The 18109-nt window shown below is 35.6% G+C and overlaps 1 pseudogene; it reads left to right on the top strand.

Moving 5' to 3' along the window:
- Nucleotides 1-11546: 11546 nt before the first annotated feature.
- LOC132619501 (receptor-like serine/threonine-protein kinase SD1-6) lies at nucleotides 11547-17773 on the top strand (annotated as a pseudogene).
- The last annotated feature ends 336 nt before the right edge of the window (nucleotides 17774-18109 follow it).

Genomic DNA, 18109 nt, shown 5'->3' with positions numbered 1-18109 from the left:
CATATTATTGCAAACTGTGTTGAATTATTGATCTCAGCCAGACAAGCATTCCTGACTTGCTTTGTAAGTAGCTATCACCTTGGCAGGACTTAAATAAGTATCAATAATTGACTCCCATGTAGAGCATCATATTGTTCAGTATCCTTACATGCAAATCAGTAACTTTCTTGAAAACCAAACTTCATGTAATAATAAAAATAATGCCCTGCATTTTACATAACCAATAAACCTTGATATAGATTTGATAATATTTATTAGGATAAACAAATCTATATCAATAATTTCTTTTGTGGTATATAGGCCGAATTATATTTATTATATCTAGCGACATCACAACCATCGGGGTACTCAATGGAATCGCTTTAACCCATATAAAGATTTGCTGAAGCTTTATTTTCGTAAACCTTATATGATTCAGACCAATTTAAATCCCTTCGGATTTTCTTTCATTGTCTATATAGCCAAAAGACAACAATTCATTATACGCATATCAAAATTTTCATGTATTGCCAGACTAATCTAAAACCTCATTGCATTCACCACAGGAGAACACATCTCCATACAATAATGCCAGGATTTTTGCAAAAAACTTTTCTGCCACAAAAGGCACAAGCCGTACTTTAAATCTTACAGCTTTATTTTTCCATTTTACCTTTGCACAAGAATCCATTTATACCCCACTGGCATTATACCTTGAGGTCCTTGGACTATAAATCCAAAACATTACTTTTCCAAGTGAAACAAAATATACTTGAATTGCGTAGTTTATTATTATATCTGTCCACATTATTTGAATTCAAGATCCTCGTCACCATTTATAATGTTAAGCTCTACATTGTATCGTTGATACCGTCGACGGCCAGTTCACATCAGTTTCAATGCGACATAATTTATCGAGATCTCTTCACTTTTCATCATTTTCAGGTACCTGAACCTTTCCTAAGGTTTTATGAAGTATTATGTCGTGGTGCTCTTTTAAAGCACTTGCCTCATTATTATGACCATCTTGATCATTTGCTCCTCTCCTTTTTCAAGGAGTTTTACCTTTGGAACCGATTGTCGCCATGGACACATCCTTTAAGGACTTTAATTCTAATTGGAGCATTTGCAGCAAAAATATAATATTCACTTTTGGGTCAGCAAATGCGTCTGGCAATTCACTTGAATTATCTTTTAAACGAGGATCATATCAGTGATATTTCATCAAGTAAAACATATTTTCTAGCTGCTTATCATCTCTCCCCCTAATGTTAGAAAATCTAACATTTACCTCCAACCTTATTTGGGGACCCACCTTTGTGCGTTGTGGTGGAGCAATATAATTAACTCATATACCGCACATTCAAAATTTCAGATGGAAATTATTTGGTTCCTAACCCTGAACCAATTATGACAGGGGAACTTAATAACTTGTTGGCTTGATAAGTACAAGTGTTGCTTCATATTAAATAACATATCTCATACCAAATTTCTTTTTGGGAGTTTTGTTCTCATAACCGTTTATCTATAATTAGAGGCATACAATTTCTGCTAAACCAACTTTGATATAAATCAGCATTATCAACATAATTTCATAGTTTGAAACTGTGCTCTTAATATAAAAATTTGAGCAAACAATCTTGCAAAAACCAAATTGCAAGTTGATACCCAATGCACATGTGATCATAACATAGATGCATTTATTAAAATCATATAATAGTAAACCGGTCCACATGGCAGGTGACTGGACCCATATATATATATATATATATATATATATATATATATATATATATATATATATATATATATATATATATATATATATTACCTTTTATACGTTCCAAAAATCAGGGGATACAATCTCTATCATTGCTGGTATAATAATCAATTTGGCATCACGAGAACAAGCAACACAAGAGAATTCATGAAGAATTTTCTATTTCTTCAAGATATAACCATATGAATTCTCAATAATTTTCGAATCACATTTGAACCGGGATGGCCAACCGGTCAAGCCAAATTCTATAGCATGTGATTCCATCATGCCTATATTTACGTGGTACAAATTCAAAGGAAAAACTGGTAACATTTCATATACATTTTGTTTACCCGTGTAGTTGTAGTAAATATGAAGATATTAAACCTTCCCATAATTTATAGTCTCAATATAATTCATATATTGTCAATGCCTTTGAAACTTAAAAAGTTTCTTTTGAAACTTACCACAACACCAATATTATGAACAATTACATTCGTCCAGGTAGTAACAAAGTAGCTTTTCCAGAGCTCCAAATTAATTATAAACTACCGCATATTTTATAATACCTTTCATATGGTGAACATCTCCTTTGAGGGAGTAATTGTAATTATGGCCGTGGCCAAAATCTTTATAAGCAAGACTTATTTCTTACTTTTAACCTTTGGTAATTAATGATAAGACATACCATAATATTTGTGACATACTAAAAGTACGTGACCAATGATCGTTTATGTCAAAATACAAATTTTCTTATTTCTCTCAAACCTCCCGTGGAGGTGAGTTGTGGTATTTATTCAACCATACATGAACACGTCCTTAGCCACAATTTTACATAATTCACTTTTACAATGGGCGAGCATTCACGCTGCTTATCACAAGTCACATTCTCTTCAAGGAATGGACTATAATCATATATAAGCAATTCATTAATTTTCATTATAAGCCATTGTCTTTATCATATTCATAGACTCATCTCGACATCACTTTGAAATTGTATTCCTTTCTTTTGATGGAGGATTTATAAAATTTTATCAAATTGGGTCGCACGACAACTGCATGCCCAATGACCTGTCATACCATATTGATGGCAAATATTACCTTCTTCTTTAGAAGAACCACTTTGAGAACCCATAATGTTCTTCCTCTTATATTACCACAATGATGATTAACATTATTTTGTCATTTGTCACGCCCACTTTCATTCGTTTAACCACTTGTTCTCATTTAGAATTATTATGCATTACTACCACATTCCCCTCATGGAATGGAGCATATCAAGTGAGATAGGTTCAAGACTTTTCATCAGAAGCACTTTATTCTGCGTTAGTCATCATTATATCATCACTATGGTGTATTAGGACTTAAACCCAATGTCTTATCCATTTAAAGGCGTTTTAGGCCACAATGTGATGGGACATGAACCCAATATCTTATATTGTCATCATAGTGCACTGGGACTCAAACCCGATATCTTACCCTCTTAATGCGATGGAACTTCAATCCACCGTCTTACCCTCAACCAATGACATAATAGGCCAAAATATAATAGCGCTCGCCCTCGAATCATTGAAATATTACTACTTACGGTGGCCACAACTTTCTTAGTTAATGCATAATTTAAAGCAAGGCAATGGTTGTATTCTTCTGATAAGCTCATGTGCTGATCGAGAAAAAAAATAAGGTTAGCTGAATCTTTTTTTTTTTTTTTGGCAGGTAAACATGAAAACTTTCTTACTGTGGTTAGCATACGTTATTCATCTGTGTAAATCAAATTCAAAGTAAATACATACCAATCTTTATTAACATGTATAAGCCACTATAGACCACTAACAGACATATGCAATCATTTCAAATGAATATGCATGAATAAATTAAGTCATAAGAGACGTTACCAAATAAATTGTTAGGCAGAAAGCACTTTCATTTTTCAAGTAATTATGGGCAGTGAAAAATATTTCATACCTTGAACGTGAGGAGGAGAATTATTCAAGCTTTCTCCTAAAATAACTTCATGGATGTTAGATTCAATATCTCACAACACTCTTAACCTTTTAATCAATATTTTATAAACCACAAAATACATGCACTACAAAGAAAAATTGAAATAACAAAAAATAAACATTTACATGACCAAGAAAATCAAACCAATCGACAAACAAAAAGTTAAAACTAATTATATTGTGGTAATATCTTTATATTATTTGATATTATTTGGTAGCATATTTGTAGGGAGATAATTACCATATATTAGTTAGTTTCCTTGTTTCATTAGGATCTTAGTTTCCTTGTTTCACTAGGGTTCAAGATTGTATCCTATATATATTCTCTCTTGGTTAATGAATGGAATAAGTCAAGATTGTGTAGTTTCTACATGGTATCAGGCCACACGTTTTTTTTCTTCTATTCATCGTAAATTTCCATGGTCGGTGACACCATACCTCCTCCACCACCACCCAAAATTGAGTCTAATTCTCCCTATTTTCTCGGTCCTCAAGACCGGCCCGGGGACTATATCACGCCTACTCGTTTCAAGGGCGCATCAAATAACGCTGTCGTCGGTCAGCACTTTACTTCCGATCAATGGAAGGCTATTACGGGATTTTTTGGTAATGCTACAATTCCCGAAAATCGCTTGAATGGTAAGTTTGATGTTTTTTCTTGGATTATTGACACTGGTGCTACTCATCATGTTACCGGTGAGAAATCTTGGTTGTTTGATGTCCATACTGTTGATTGTCCTATTGGTTTGCCTAATGGTGAAAATGTGCTTGCTTCTTTGGAAGGTTCTGTTCGACTGTCAGATAAAATCACCTTACATCATGTCCTTTATGTGCCTTATTTACGTTGCAACTTACTCTCCGTCTCCCAACTTACTGACAATTTACATACTATTGTCTCTTTTAATTCTTATGTGTGTGCTATTCATGACCCACTGAAGGAGCTGATTGGAACGGGAGTTAGGAGGGACGGACTATACTATTTTAGCAAATCGGACGGACTATACTATTTTAGCAAACCGGACGTGGTGCAACATGTGTCTACTGTCGTGGCAACGTCTGCATTGGAATTGTGGCATCGACGATTGGGGCATCCTTCCGAGAGAGTAGTTAAGTTGCTTCCTCATGTCAGTAGTGATAAGAGTATTTTAGCAAAGGATTGTGAAGTGTGTTTACGTGCTAAGCATCCTAGAGACAAATTTCCTTTAAGTGATAATAATGCATCTAGAATATTTGAGAAAATACATTGTGATTTGTGGGGCCCATATCGCCATGTTTCGTCATGTGGAGCTCGTTATTTCTTAACAATTGTTGATGATTTTTCCCAAGCTGTTTGGATTTACTTGTTGGTTGATAAAACAAAAGTGTTTCCGATGTTTATGGCTTTTGTTGCTATGGTTGATCGACAATTTAATCAAACAATTAAAGTTGTACAAAGTGATAATGGTACAAAATTTAATTGTTTGATCGATTATTTTTCCGCCACTGGTATTTTGTTTCAAACATCTTGTGTGGGTACTCCACAACAGAATGGGAGGGTAGAGAGGAAGCATAAACATGTGTTGAATGTTGCGAGGGCTCTCAGATTTCAGGCCAATTTGCCTATTTTTTTCTGGGGTGAATGTGTTCTTGCTGCATCTCATCTCATAAATCGTACCCCCACACCCAAATTGGAAAATAAAACACCTTTTGAAATTTTATTCAATAAACCTCCTTCTTTTGATGCTATTCGTACTTTTGGGTGTTTGTGCTTTGCTTATAATAAAAAAACTCAGGGTGACAAATTTGCTAGTCGGAGCAGAAAGTGTTTGTTTGTGGGATATCCATTTGGTAAGAAGGGGTGGCGGTTGTTTGATCTTGATACGAAGGAATTTTTTGTCTCTCGTGATGTAAAGTTTGTGGAGGATGTGTTTCCTTTTGCTTGTCCGGAAGATGTTAATATTTCGTCTAGTTTTTTTGATGAGGGTGCTGAAATTGATCGTGATTTTATGGTGTACGGGGATGAATTAGGGGGCGAAGTTGATAGTTCGGAGGCTGCCGAGCAGCAGCCGCAAACTACTGCCCAACCAGCGCCTGCTGGCAGCCAGGCCGAGCTGCAGCCAGCGGCCACTGTCCAGCCCGCTGGGAACCCAACGCCAGCTGGCAGCGAGGCTGAGCGGCTGCCAATAGCCACTGCACAGCCCGCTGGCAGCGAGAGGGGGCAGCAACATCATACCCAAGTCACGAATGTGGAAGGTGGCTTGGGGTGTGGTTTTCAGGAGAAATTTCCCTCTGTTGTGCTTCGTGATTATGTGACACACTCAGTTTTTGCTAATAGTCCGTCCCCTACAACTCCTGTTAACAATCAATCCTCAGGTACTCCCTATCCTTTGGCACACTATATTAATTGTGACAATTTTTCTGTAAATTATCGTAAGTTTCTTGTAGCTATTATTTCGGGTAAGGATCCTAAGACCTTCAAAGAAGCCATGAAACACGAAGGTTAGAGACATTCAATGAAAGAAGAGATACGTGCATTGGAAGACAATGGTACATGGATTTTGGAACATCTTTCTCCGGGTAAGAAAGTACTTGGTAATCAGTGGGTGTACAAGACCAAGTTTTTGTCAAATGGAGATGTGGAACGGCTCAAATCGCGCTTGGTTGTGTTGGGAAATCATCAACAAGCGGGGATTGACTACAATGAAACTTTTGCTCCGGTCGCCAAGATGACTACTGTTCGAGCCTTCCTAGCCATTGCAGCATCCAAATATTGGGAACTTCACGAAATGGATGTTCGTAATGCCTTTTTACATGGTGACCTTGATGAGGAGGTGTATATGAAGCTCCCTCCCGGTTTTGAAAGTCCAGATCCTACGTTGGTGTGTCGTTTGCACAAATCGCTGTATGGGTTGAAACAGGCCCCTAGATGTTGGTTTGCAAAATTGGTGACTGCTTTGAAAGGGTACGGTTTCCTTCAATATTATTCTGATTATTCTCTTTTTACATTTACTAGAGGGAATATTCAGATTAATATCTTGGTTTATGTTGATGATCTTATTATTTCTGGGAATGATTCCGCTGCACTTGCAACTTTCAAAGCCTATTTGAGTGATTGTTTCAAAGTGAAAGACCTTGGGTCTCTCAAATATTTTTTGGGTATTGAAGTAACTCGTAGTTCATCAAGGTTGTTTTTGTGTCAACGCAAGTATACTCTTGATATTATCACTGAAGTAGGATTGTTAGGTGCAAAGCCAAGTGGGTTCCCTATTGAGCAAAATAAAAAACTTGGCCTTGCAAATGGAGATTTGTTGTCGGATCCGGAGGTCTACCGTAGATTAGTCGGGCGTTTGATTTATTTGGGGGTCACTCGACCGGACTTGGCATATTCTGTTCATATTTTGTCTCAATTCATGCAAGAACCCCAAATTGAACATTGGGAAGCGGCCTTACGAGTGGTCCGTTATTTGAAAGGCACACCGGGACAGGGTATTTTGTTACGTGCCGACAGTGAGTTGACTTTGCAGGGATGGTGTGATTCTGATTGGGCGGCTTGTCCGCTTACTCGTCGTTCGTTGATAGGTTGGCTAGTATTTCTAGGTAAATCTCCCATCTCTTGGAAGACAAAGAAGCAGCACACAGTTTCTAGATCTTCTACAGAGGCTGAATATAGGTCCATGGCTGTGGTCACTTGTGAGTTGAAGTGACTGAGAGGTCTGTTGTTGAGTTTAGGTATACAACATCCCAAGGCGATCAAATTGTTTTGTGATAGTCAGTCCGCTTTGCACATCGCAAAAAATCCGGTTTTCCATGAACGAACAAAGCACATTGAGGTAGATTGTCACTTTGTTCGTGATGCAATTAGTGAAGGTTTGATTTCTCCGTCACACGTTTCAACATCTTCACAATTGGCAGACATTTTTACCAAAGCTCTCGGCAAAACTCAGTTTGAATTCTTGCTTTCCAAGTTGGGCATTTTTTATTCCCATGCTCCAACTTGAGAGGGGGGGGGGGGGGGGGGTATTGCGGTAATATCTTTATATTATTTGATATTATTTGATAGCATATTTGTAGGGAGATAATTACCATATATTAGTTAGTTTCCTTGTTTCACTAGGATCTTAGTTTCCATGTTTCACTAGGGTTCAAGATTGTATCCGATATATATTCTCTCTTGGTGAATAAATGGAATAAGTCAAGATCGTGTAGTTTCTACAAATTACTTGCGGGTTTTGCCACTTTACTGTTTGTCATGGAAATTAGTGTCTCAGCCTTCTTGTATTCATTCCTTTTATTTATGAGTTTTTCATCTATATGTTTAAACCCAAAAGACCGATGATAAAATCTTGTGCCCATACAACTTGAAATAAATGAATTGTTCTCTCCAATTTCTTAAGACCACCTCAACATTTGCATAAAAAATAGACTAGAAATATGTGACAAACATTTATAGATGATGACTATAACTAGTCAAACACAGAGATCCCAGAGAACATAAATTAGTAATACTCATTTAAGAAAGAGGAAAAAAAACAGTAGAAGGATATCACCTGGTCGAATTCAAAGAGTTGAAATTTTATAATTCAACCAACGGTGAAGAAGAGAAACACACCACCTCACAATCTAGTCGCCGAGTTAATCTTACCTTTAATTTGTGAGCCTCGTGCTGATAACGTGTTGTAAAACCAAGCTAAAAGAGTAACAATATAAAACAAGAAAGTAGACAAGAAATGTAGAGAGCAGGAGAGAACTTTATTCATCCTTTCAAGTTTTGTTCAAGTGTACAATCATTACATACAATCTAGCTATTTATAGGAATACATTGAGAACGCCAAAGGGCATGCATAAACATGACATTAATCCTTGAGAATGTGGGGGAAGATTATGGGGGTGTGGGAGATCAATGAGGAGGTAGTGGAGGTGTGGCATTAGTACACATAATGGAGGTCATTACACCTAGAAGTTATGGACATCCACATAAATAATATATTTACAACAGGATGATATTTTTCTTTTTATTTGTATATATTTTACTAACAGTTGGAAGGGGGGGGGGGGGGGGGGGTTCTATTTTAGATTAAAAAAAAAAGTGTTAAAAGTGTTTTTTTTAAAAGGTACACGCGTCATTGGTTAATTCGTCCATTTACTACGAGCCTATTTGGATTTGCTTATTTTAGGTGTTTTTAAGCCAAAATAGTTTTTAAACACTTTTGTACTGTTTGAGTAAAATAAAAAAGTGTTTTTACGCACTTATTTTTAAGCCAAAATAGAAAAAATAAGTCAAAAGTCATAGGCTAGAATTTCTAGGTTATGGCTTTTAACTTATAAGTCAAAAGCCATAAGTCTATCCAGACGGGCTTTACGTCACCTGCGATTGGGATTTTCGTGTGAGATGTGCTGGACCGAGGTGTCTTCGAAACACTTGTATTAAGTTAAAGCATCTAAATAATTACTGGTAAGTTTTAGTGTCAAACTGACTGCTGAAGCCAAGTTTGAGTGCAGGTAGGTGTATGTATTTTGCCTTTAAACTTTAACCTTTCGATTATGTTTTTCCTTTCCAAGATAATAGCAACCTTCTGACAAAAACTCAGGTGCCCGACTAGATGTGTTGCTCGGCGCCATTAAACTCGAATTCGTGGAGGCTCGAATTTGAAATTTCTGATTAAAAATAAAGAAATACTTATCACTTCACCAAAAGTCTTGGTACCTTAAAAAGAGTTGAAACTAATAATATGAAGAAGTCTTAAATAATTTTTTGGGGTTCTTATGCAAATGTACAATCCAACAAACAGTTTACACCCTGGATAGTCCTATAATTATTTAACTTGGACTAGCCAACATATGCTTACATTGAATTTCAAGAAGCCAAACCTCTTTCAATGTTAATCTTACCTTCTTCCCCTGAGCCAGCGCAAAATTCTCTTTATTTTTTCATTATCCATTTTTTAAATCTATATAACATCATGATGTATAACAATGTATATACACTTTTACACATTATTAGATAATATGTATACACCCCTACACACCATTATACATTATATATACACTCTTATCGATAATGTATCTATTTTATATAACCATTAATAAACAGTGTACTATGTTTAAACAATGTATCCACGCTATTATATACAAAATCAAAGGTACTTTAGGTCGTTTTCTTCATCAATTTTTCAGGTGCTCGAAATGATTCAGACCATTTTTCAATTGCCACCAATATATTTTCCAAAGTAGATTTCCAGCTCTGGAATAGCTCAAAGCTTTGAGACCCAAAAAATGATGGCCTTCATATTTATGATTTTCATCTACAATAGTCACCTAGCGTAACCCAACTCAATCAAGTCTCAACCGAACCCACATTTTTTTTTTAAAGAATCGCAACTAGGCTTTACACCTAGCTGCTTCTTAGTATTAATAATAAATAAAATCCAACAAGAAATAATCGAACCCACACTTCAGAATGACTTCCGAGCGTGTAGCGAGATTTGAGTTGAAAGAAAAATTTCAAAACATGCGGAAATTGGGCTAAAGCTACTAAAAATAAGGAAGTTGGGCCAAAGTTGGTAAAGTAGATGACCGGGTCATTTGCACTTTTGTCCTTGTTTTGTGTTGGTCTTTAATTTTTGGTCCTTCAAATGGGTTGGTCTTTAATTTTTGCCTTCCAAAACTGAACTTATGCCTAAAGGGGCATACGTTACGCATCATAATATTCACAAGTTATGACAACGCCTAAAAAACCTTATGCCTCGCTAGGCATGAGTTCGATTTTGAAGGGAAAAAATTAAAGACCAATCCATTAATGGGCAAACCGTGCAATTACTTCTAACCCAAATGGTGTTTGGTCGTAAGAATATATATAGGGTATATTTGTAAAATATGACGATACTTTTTAGTTTACAAAACATAGCAATAGATTCCGTACAAAATATATACGAAAAGTTTCGCTCAAGGCTTAAAAATTTCACTCAAAATTTTGTGTATGAAAACTGTATATCCCACTCAAGACTAAAAATTTTCGCTCAAAATTTTGTGTATGAAAACTGTATATCTCGTTCAAGGCTTAGATTTTTCACATTTTACGTGTATGAAAACTATATAAAAACGGTATGAAATATATATTTAACTATATAAAATTTGTACAAAGTTCATGTTAGGTTTTTGAAAATTTAATACAACTACAACGGCATTGTATATAACTTTCATACAATATTAATACAAATTTGAATCTCGCTTCGAAATTCAAATGAAATTAATACAATTATAATGTATACAACTTTCATATAATACGGCCCACAAACAAGGTGGAGTTAGTTATGCAGAGGAGTAGCAACCAACATATCAGGCTATGTTTACAGCAGTCTGCTTTTGCAATATGGGATAACATACAGTTAGGCTATGCATGTAAATTTCAACAACAACAGTGTAGTCATGGCAAAAAATTTCTTGGTTAAAATTGTTTCAGCCGCACAAAATTCTTCATAATCAACAGTTATTGTCTTCAGATCTACGCATATTCTTGAATTACCATAACTTTACAAAAAAGATGGATTAAAAGCCTTTCCCATAGCTGGGAAGGTTGAAAGTAGCAAGAAACCAAAATTTTCCAAATCATCATCCGATGCTAATAGCCATAACAAAAGCTTAACATCAATTCTTAACTACACACATGCCGGAAAATCTGATGGATGGTGGTGGCCATCGAATTCCTTATCCCGTCCTGTCGTTCCTGAATTCACCCCACTAAACCCACTCCAAAAGCCGGATCTGACTCCTGCAAGTGGGTGTTGCAATGCTCATTAACGTGATGGAAGGAGGAAGAGAAGTGATAAATGGGTCAGATTGGGGAAGGAAATAGTGGAGCGGCTCTATTATCAGAGGAAACAGAAAACGGGGAAAAGGGGAAGGGAGGGTGGGACGGCTTTGTTCGGGAGGAAAAGAGAACACTGAGAAGGGGAAGAGAAGGGTGGGCTTTAAATTTTCTAAATCTGGTATGTTGTGTAATTAAGTTAATATGTTCTGTAAATAAGAAAAAATATCCTTATGTTTTGTAATATAGAGTTTTAAGTAGTATTATTAGGTCATTTTTCCTTTTTTTTTTTTCATTATTTTGGGCTTTAGCATATTTGGAATGAGGGTTAGCTGAAAAAGCAACATTTTTTTGCATGGATTGCCCTTCTTTTGGGGTAGTCCTTAATTTTTGTCCCTCAAATTGCTGGTCTTTAATTTTTGTCCTTCGCTTAAAAAGGTAGCCGGAAATATCCCAAGATTCTGGGTTCGAACCCCCACTCAGAAAAAAAAAATCGCAAGGCAAGACTTTGCAAAAGTCTGCCGCACAAGGCAGACTTTTCCTTAAAGCATAACTAATAAGGCAAACTCTGCTGTCTCCGGCAGACTTTTTGCAAAGCCTTGCCTTGCAACTTTTTTTTTAAATTTTTTTTTTATGACTAGGCCGGGATTCGAACCCAGAACCTCAGGGTATTTTAGGCGAAAGACAAAAATTAAACACGAGCAATTTGAGGGCAAAAATTAAAGACCACCCCCAATAAAGTACAATCGTGCAAATTGCCCACAAACCAATACATGTGTTTTACGTAATGCGGTGGGAAGGCATGAGGACACAAAGGGAAATCTATGAAATGATGAGGGTATTAAAGAAATTAAAACTGGCTATATTCTTAATGCAACACATAGTATAATTTTTGCAGCATCCTTCAGAGGAAATGAGATCTCTTGGTCTCTTACAATTTGAATAGAAAAAAATGACCTTTTCAAATTTCTTATATGTTTTTTTCAGATAGCTTATGTATAAAAAATGGAGATCTCTTGTAAAAAAATCATAAAACTAAATAAAAATTTTAAAGGGCTAAAAAATCATTTCTCCCTCTCATATATAGTACTGTAGAAATATATCTGCTAAAAGAACCTCATCACAAAGGTGTGGCTTCATTTGCTTGCATTTAATGAATGTCTTAATTTAATTATTTAAATCTAAGTCATTAAGTCTATTTGAATTTTAGGTTAGAATCTTAATCATTCGGATCTTATTCATTAAGTGTTTTTTTAATGTTACAACTTCTTAATGGGTCTAGATAGATCTGAATGATTAAGATATGCAACAATCTTAATACTGCTAATATGCATATTCAAAGCAGTTCATTAATTTCATTCATTTGTTGCGACAGCCATCACCACAACTATCAACTACAGCCGTTGCAGCCCATAATATCAACTACCACCACACACCACTCACAACTAGGGGCGGAGCCAGTCCATCGGATGTGGGTTCGGCAGAACCCAGTAGCTTTTATCCGAACCATGTATTTGTATTAACAATTTTGTCAAATATGTACAAATTATTAATTAAGAACCCAATAACTTTAAAGAATTAGAACCCCGAACCCACAAGCTTCGAATCCTGGTCCCGCCTCTGCCCACAACCACCATTTTCAACCACAACTGCTATCAATTACTACAATCTTTCGTCACCACTGCACCACTAGCCACGATTTACAATCATCACCATTAATCACCACTACTACAACGACCAACAATCACCACCATTAGTCATAACTATATCGGCAACCACCCTTATCATTCACCACTAATATTAGCTATCACTATCATCCACTACAACTATCAACCACTATTGCCAGTCACAACAACCACTAGCTACTACCGACAATACTTTTATTAGCCAACACAATCCCAAATCGACACGCCACCCACAACTACCATCGTTAGCCATCGCCACCACCAACCACCATGTAATTTTAAAAAATATTTTATTAATATAATATTAGATTAATTTAGTATTTTATTGAACTTATATTTTTTAACTTTTGAATAAAGTAAATTTTATACATTAAAACGATGAATAATTAAAAAATAAATAGTCTTAATGATTTGGCATTCGGATTTTAATATAATGTCTTTATATTCAGGTGTGTATTCAGATTCAGACATCTAAATTTTAATGTACATTTTAAAATGAAAATGTATATTACGATTCAGGCGTGTTAATAAAAAATAAATGTGGACTAAGTAGAGTAGACCATTTTGGATTCTGTTTGATCATTAATGAAATCCCTATGGTTGGACTTACTTGGGATTTTATCACAAAATTCAACCCCCACCTCCACCCCCAAAAAAGAAGGAACAAAAAAGGAAAACAAGGTAGAAACCAAGTAAGACCATCTCACTCCTATATTGGAAGCTAAATTGGCTCCTCAATATGCAGACATGGTTTGTAAGATGAGAAGCTTTGTTTCTCCTCGTGGAACATGGTGTAATCCTAGTACACAATTCACTAGACTTATATTATTCAGTCATACTTTAAATAACGCGTAAATTATTGGCACATAAATTTTAAGGTTGATAATTTAACCTGCATATGATAACTACCAGTAGTAAAATAAGTTATCAACATATATTTGCAAAAAATTCGTCGAGTATCATATCAAAATATAAATTTGATCAATTTAGTGAATTTGAACTCTTAAAATTCGTAAAAGGTATTAAAGTTCGTAAAAATTAAAAACTATGTAACATTGTGTAACAGATAGATTTGTCAAATACTTTGAGAAGTTCCAAGTCACAAAAAGTGTGTACGTATATATTTTGGGATTTAGGGAAAACAAGTTTTTTTCTTAATCCTTATCTTTATGAGTCTCGCAATTCTTTTGTTTAAAAGTTGTATTTCATATTTTCTATCTTATATAACACTATTTGCTTTTGGCAAACGGTCTCTTCTTTATTTAATCTTTAAAATTTGTGAACTTTGTTACCTTTCTAAACATGTAAATATTTGTCTACAAAGAAAAATATACACAAATTTAAATGATTCGATCCTCAAACACCAAAACCACCAGTACTTGTTTAACTGAAAAATATCATTGTATGTATTAACTGATTCTTGAGTCACAAATATGATGCTGAAATGTAGAAACTTAAATTCTACATTAAGCTATCGTTGTCGAATTAGAGAGAGATTTTTAATTTCTACAAAAATAATGGTGGCAAACATAGTTACTCCCTTGGCCTAATTAACGTGTCCAACTTTTCTTTTTAATTTTTTCCCAAAATAAAAGTCATAGTAATTTCTTATTTACTGACAATTCAATTTTAAACTTCCATTTTATCTCAATGAGATAAATTTATAGCGACACAAATGTTTATGACTTAAGGTGTGTTCGGTAAGAAGAAAATATTTTTCATGAAAAATGTATTCTTGGAAAATGTTTTTCAAGAAAATAAGTAGGATACATTTTTCAAGAAAATAAGTAGGATACTTACTTATATTCTTGTGTTAGGTAATAAAGCAAAAAATATTATTTTAAAAATATCTGTAAATAATTTAAACAAATACTATAGAAGGTGGGGTTTGGGGTAGGGATGAGGGGTGGTGGAGATGGGGGCTTTTGAGATGGAGGTCTTGAGGTGTGTTGGAGGGCGGAGAAGACACAATCAATGTGAAATGTCACTTGTGGAAATTGTTTTCTCTACTTCTACTGGGGAAGTTCATTTCCTCATTTTGACGGAACTTATTTTCTTAATGAAAATGTTTTCCAGAAATTTCCAGAAACTTATTCTTTAGTTTCTACTAGCGATGAAGTATTTCCTAGGTTTGGTCGCTAATAATAAGGATCGTTTTGGATCCTAGCAGTGGCGGATGTAGATAGAGCCGAGGGGGTTCATCCGAACCCCCTTCGGCGAAAAATTACACTGTATATATAAGGTGAAAATTATTTTTTTATGTATATATAGTAGACGTTGAACCCCCTTAGCTTCTTCATTTATGACTTCTTTATATTTTTGAACCCCCTTGACATAAATCCTGGCTCCGCCACTGGATCCTAGTGGGATCTATAAGGCGCTGGTAAGGATTCAGAATAATAGTAATTGGAGTATTAGATATCAGGAAAAGTTAAGTGTGCAGTTTATGCCTATTGTGGTCCATTTGGCAGTTGCGGGATCAAAAGTGGACAATGCAGCTGTTTAACTGGATTTGAACCAAGATTTCCCATATAGTTGGAAACTGAGAAGTGGAATGGAGTTTGTATGAGAAAAGTAGCAGTGGAATGTGATGGTGGAGATGGGTTCTTGAAACGCGAGAATATGAAGTTGCCAGATCATGCTATCTCCTTAGGAAGTATGAGCATTAAAGACTGCGAAATGCGGTGCATTAGGAACTACTGCTCCTTCTCAGCTTATACTTATTCAGAAAAAGGCTGTTCAATATGGTTTGGCGATTTACTGGATCTTGCAGATCACTTAAACGATGGTAGAGCTCTCTATGTTCGAGTTCCTAGATCTGAGCTAAGTATGTTTACTTTTAATCTTATCAAGTCTACTAACAGTCAATGAAAGATTGATCTGATTAATGTATTTTGTATAGTAGACCAAATTTATTTACTTTTCGATCGTGTTGTAGATGCAGTTACTGATGGTCTATCTGAAAATTCAGCCCGAAGATACAAAATTCTCATTGCAGAAGTTGTTTCTGCGTTATCTGCAACCTTGCTTCGTATAATTATTCCTCTTTACTTCAAAAGAAAGCTCTTGAGGAAAACAGGTGTGTCTAGTATTTTTTCTAATAAATTAGCACAAATTTAGTATGGATTACACTGGTTTGCTTTACTGATTGCTGTTTGAAAGTAGGCTGGAAGAATGGAACTAAAGCTCTCATTAGGTTGGTGTCTAGTTTATATTCAGTTGAAAAAAGCGATATGAAGTTGCTGCATTACAACCTGCAGAAAATAAGAGAGGCTACTGACAACTTCCATGAAGATAACAAACTTGGAGAAGGTGGTTTTGGCCCTGTGTTTAAGGTGCAAAATTCGAAGTTTTTATGTTCATATTTAATTTCATTAATATATAGAGAAATGTGGATTTGAATATCAATTCGTTTCAGGGGTTTTTGGCTGATTTCGGAGAAGTAGCCATCCAAAGGTTAAGCAGGAGGTCATCACAAGGACTGGAGGAGTTCATGAATGAGTTGAAGCTAATCGCAAAACTGCAGCACAAAAATCTTGTCAGCCTCTTAGGATGTTGTGTTGAAGGGGACGAGAAGATACTTATCTATGAGTATATGCCCAATTGCAGCCTCGATAAATTTCTTTTTGGTTCATCTTCCAATCCTTAATACTCATTAATATTATTATCTTTGTGATTTTTGTTTTTGCATTTCCCTTGGCTAATTAGATATCCATTTTTGTTTTAGACACTTCTCTGAAGGTTACACTAGATTGGAGTACACGTTTGGGGATAATAGAAGGAATTGCTCAAGGAATGCTTTACCTTCATTCACAGGGACTTAAAAGTAAGCAACATTCTGCTAGATCAAGAGATGATTCCTAAACTATCAGACTTTGGAATGGCAAGGATTTTCGGGACTGATCAAACACAGGCCAGTACAAACCGAGTGGTCCGAACATAGTAAGTATAGCCCCTAGTGATCTGTAACTAGTTATTACTATGCTGTTGCCTTTTGTGTATCGCTACTGATTTATGCCAATATTGCGTAGTGGTTATATGTCTCCAGAATACGTAGTATATGGCCAATTTTCGGAGAAATCAGATGTATTCAGCTTTGGAGTGTTGCTGTTGGAAATTCTGACTGGAGAATGAAACTCGGACTTCTCCATGCAAGAAATCTGTGTGTCCCTCTTAGGATGGGTGAGTATACTCTGCACATTTGGAAACTGAAGAGTCCAATTTATTTGTCTTTCTTTCTTTATCTTTTTTTTCATTTATCTTTCAAATCACGTGGCTTTTCAGGCATACAATAAGTGGAAAGAAGGAAGAATGTTGGAGTCGATTGATCCATCAATTAGGGAAACCTACGACAGTTACAAGGTCAATTTTGGTTGCTCTTCTTTGCGTTCAAGAAATTCCAACAGATCGACCAACAATGTCTGATATAGCTGCCATGTTAAGCAACGAAACAGTGTCAATCCCTGATCCAAAACAACCTGCTTTTGGTAGAAGCTGGCAACGTCAACAGTTAAATGATTCTTCCAAAAATGAGATCACAGTTAGTTTGCCTGAACCTCGATAGGAGAAAAACGACCTTATTTCTTATAGTCGGAGGTCGAGCTAACTTTTTAGTTTATGCGTTTTGGATTTTCGAAAAGTCAGCTTATTGGGTTCTGGATGGCTAAAGCTATTGAGTTCTGCCAATCGACTAAGCAAAACTATAGCTGCACCATTCCTTATAGTAATAAGTTTTCTTGGTCAATAAAGGAGATATTCGAGGAGTTCCTTTTTGGAAGAAGTTTAATTGTAAGGTAGAGAGTTTTACTTTAATACACTTCAAGTAATTTTACGACTTTCTTACTACACTGTCTGTAGGCTTTGGAAAGACGGGCGGAACTTATTTGTGCAATCTCTTAAT

Source organism: Lycium barbarum, chromosome 11, assembly GCF_019175385.1.
Source record: "Lycium barbarum isolate Lr01 chromosome 11, ASM1917538v2, whole genome shotgun sequence".
Taxonomy (NCBI): domain Eukaryota; kingdom Viridiplantae; phylum Streptophyta; class Magnoliopsida; order Solanales; family Solanaceae; genus Lycium; species Lycium barbarum.
The sequence above is the reverse complement of the archived record's forward strand: the minus strand, read 5'-3'. Positions and strand labels throughout refer to the sequence as shown.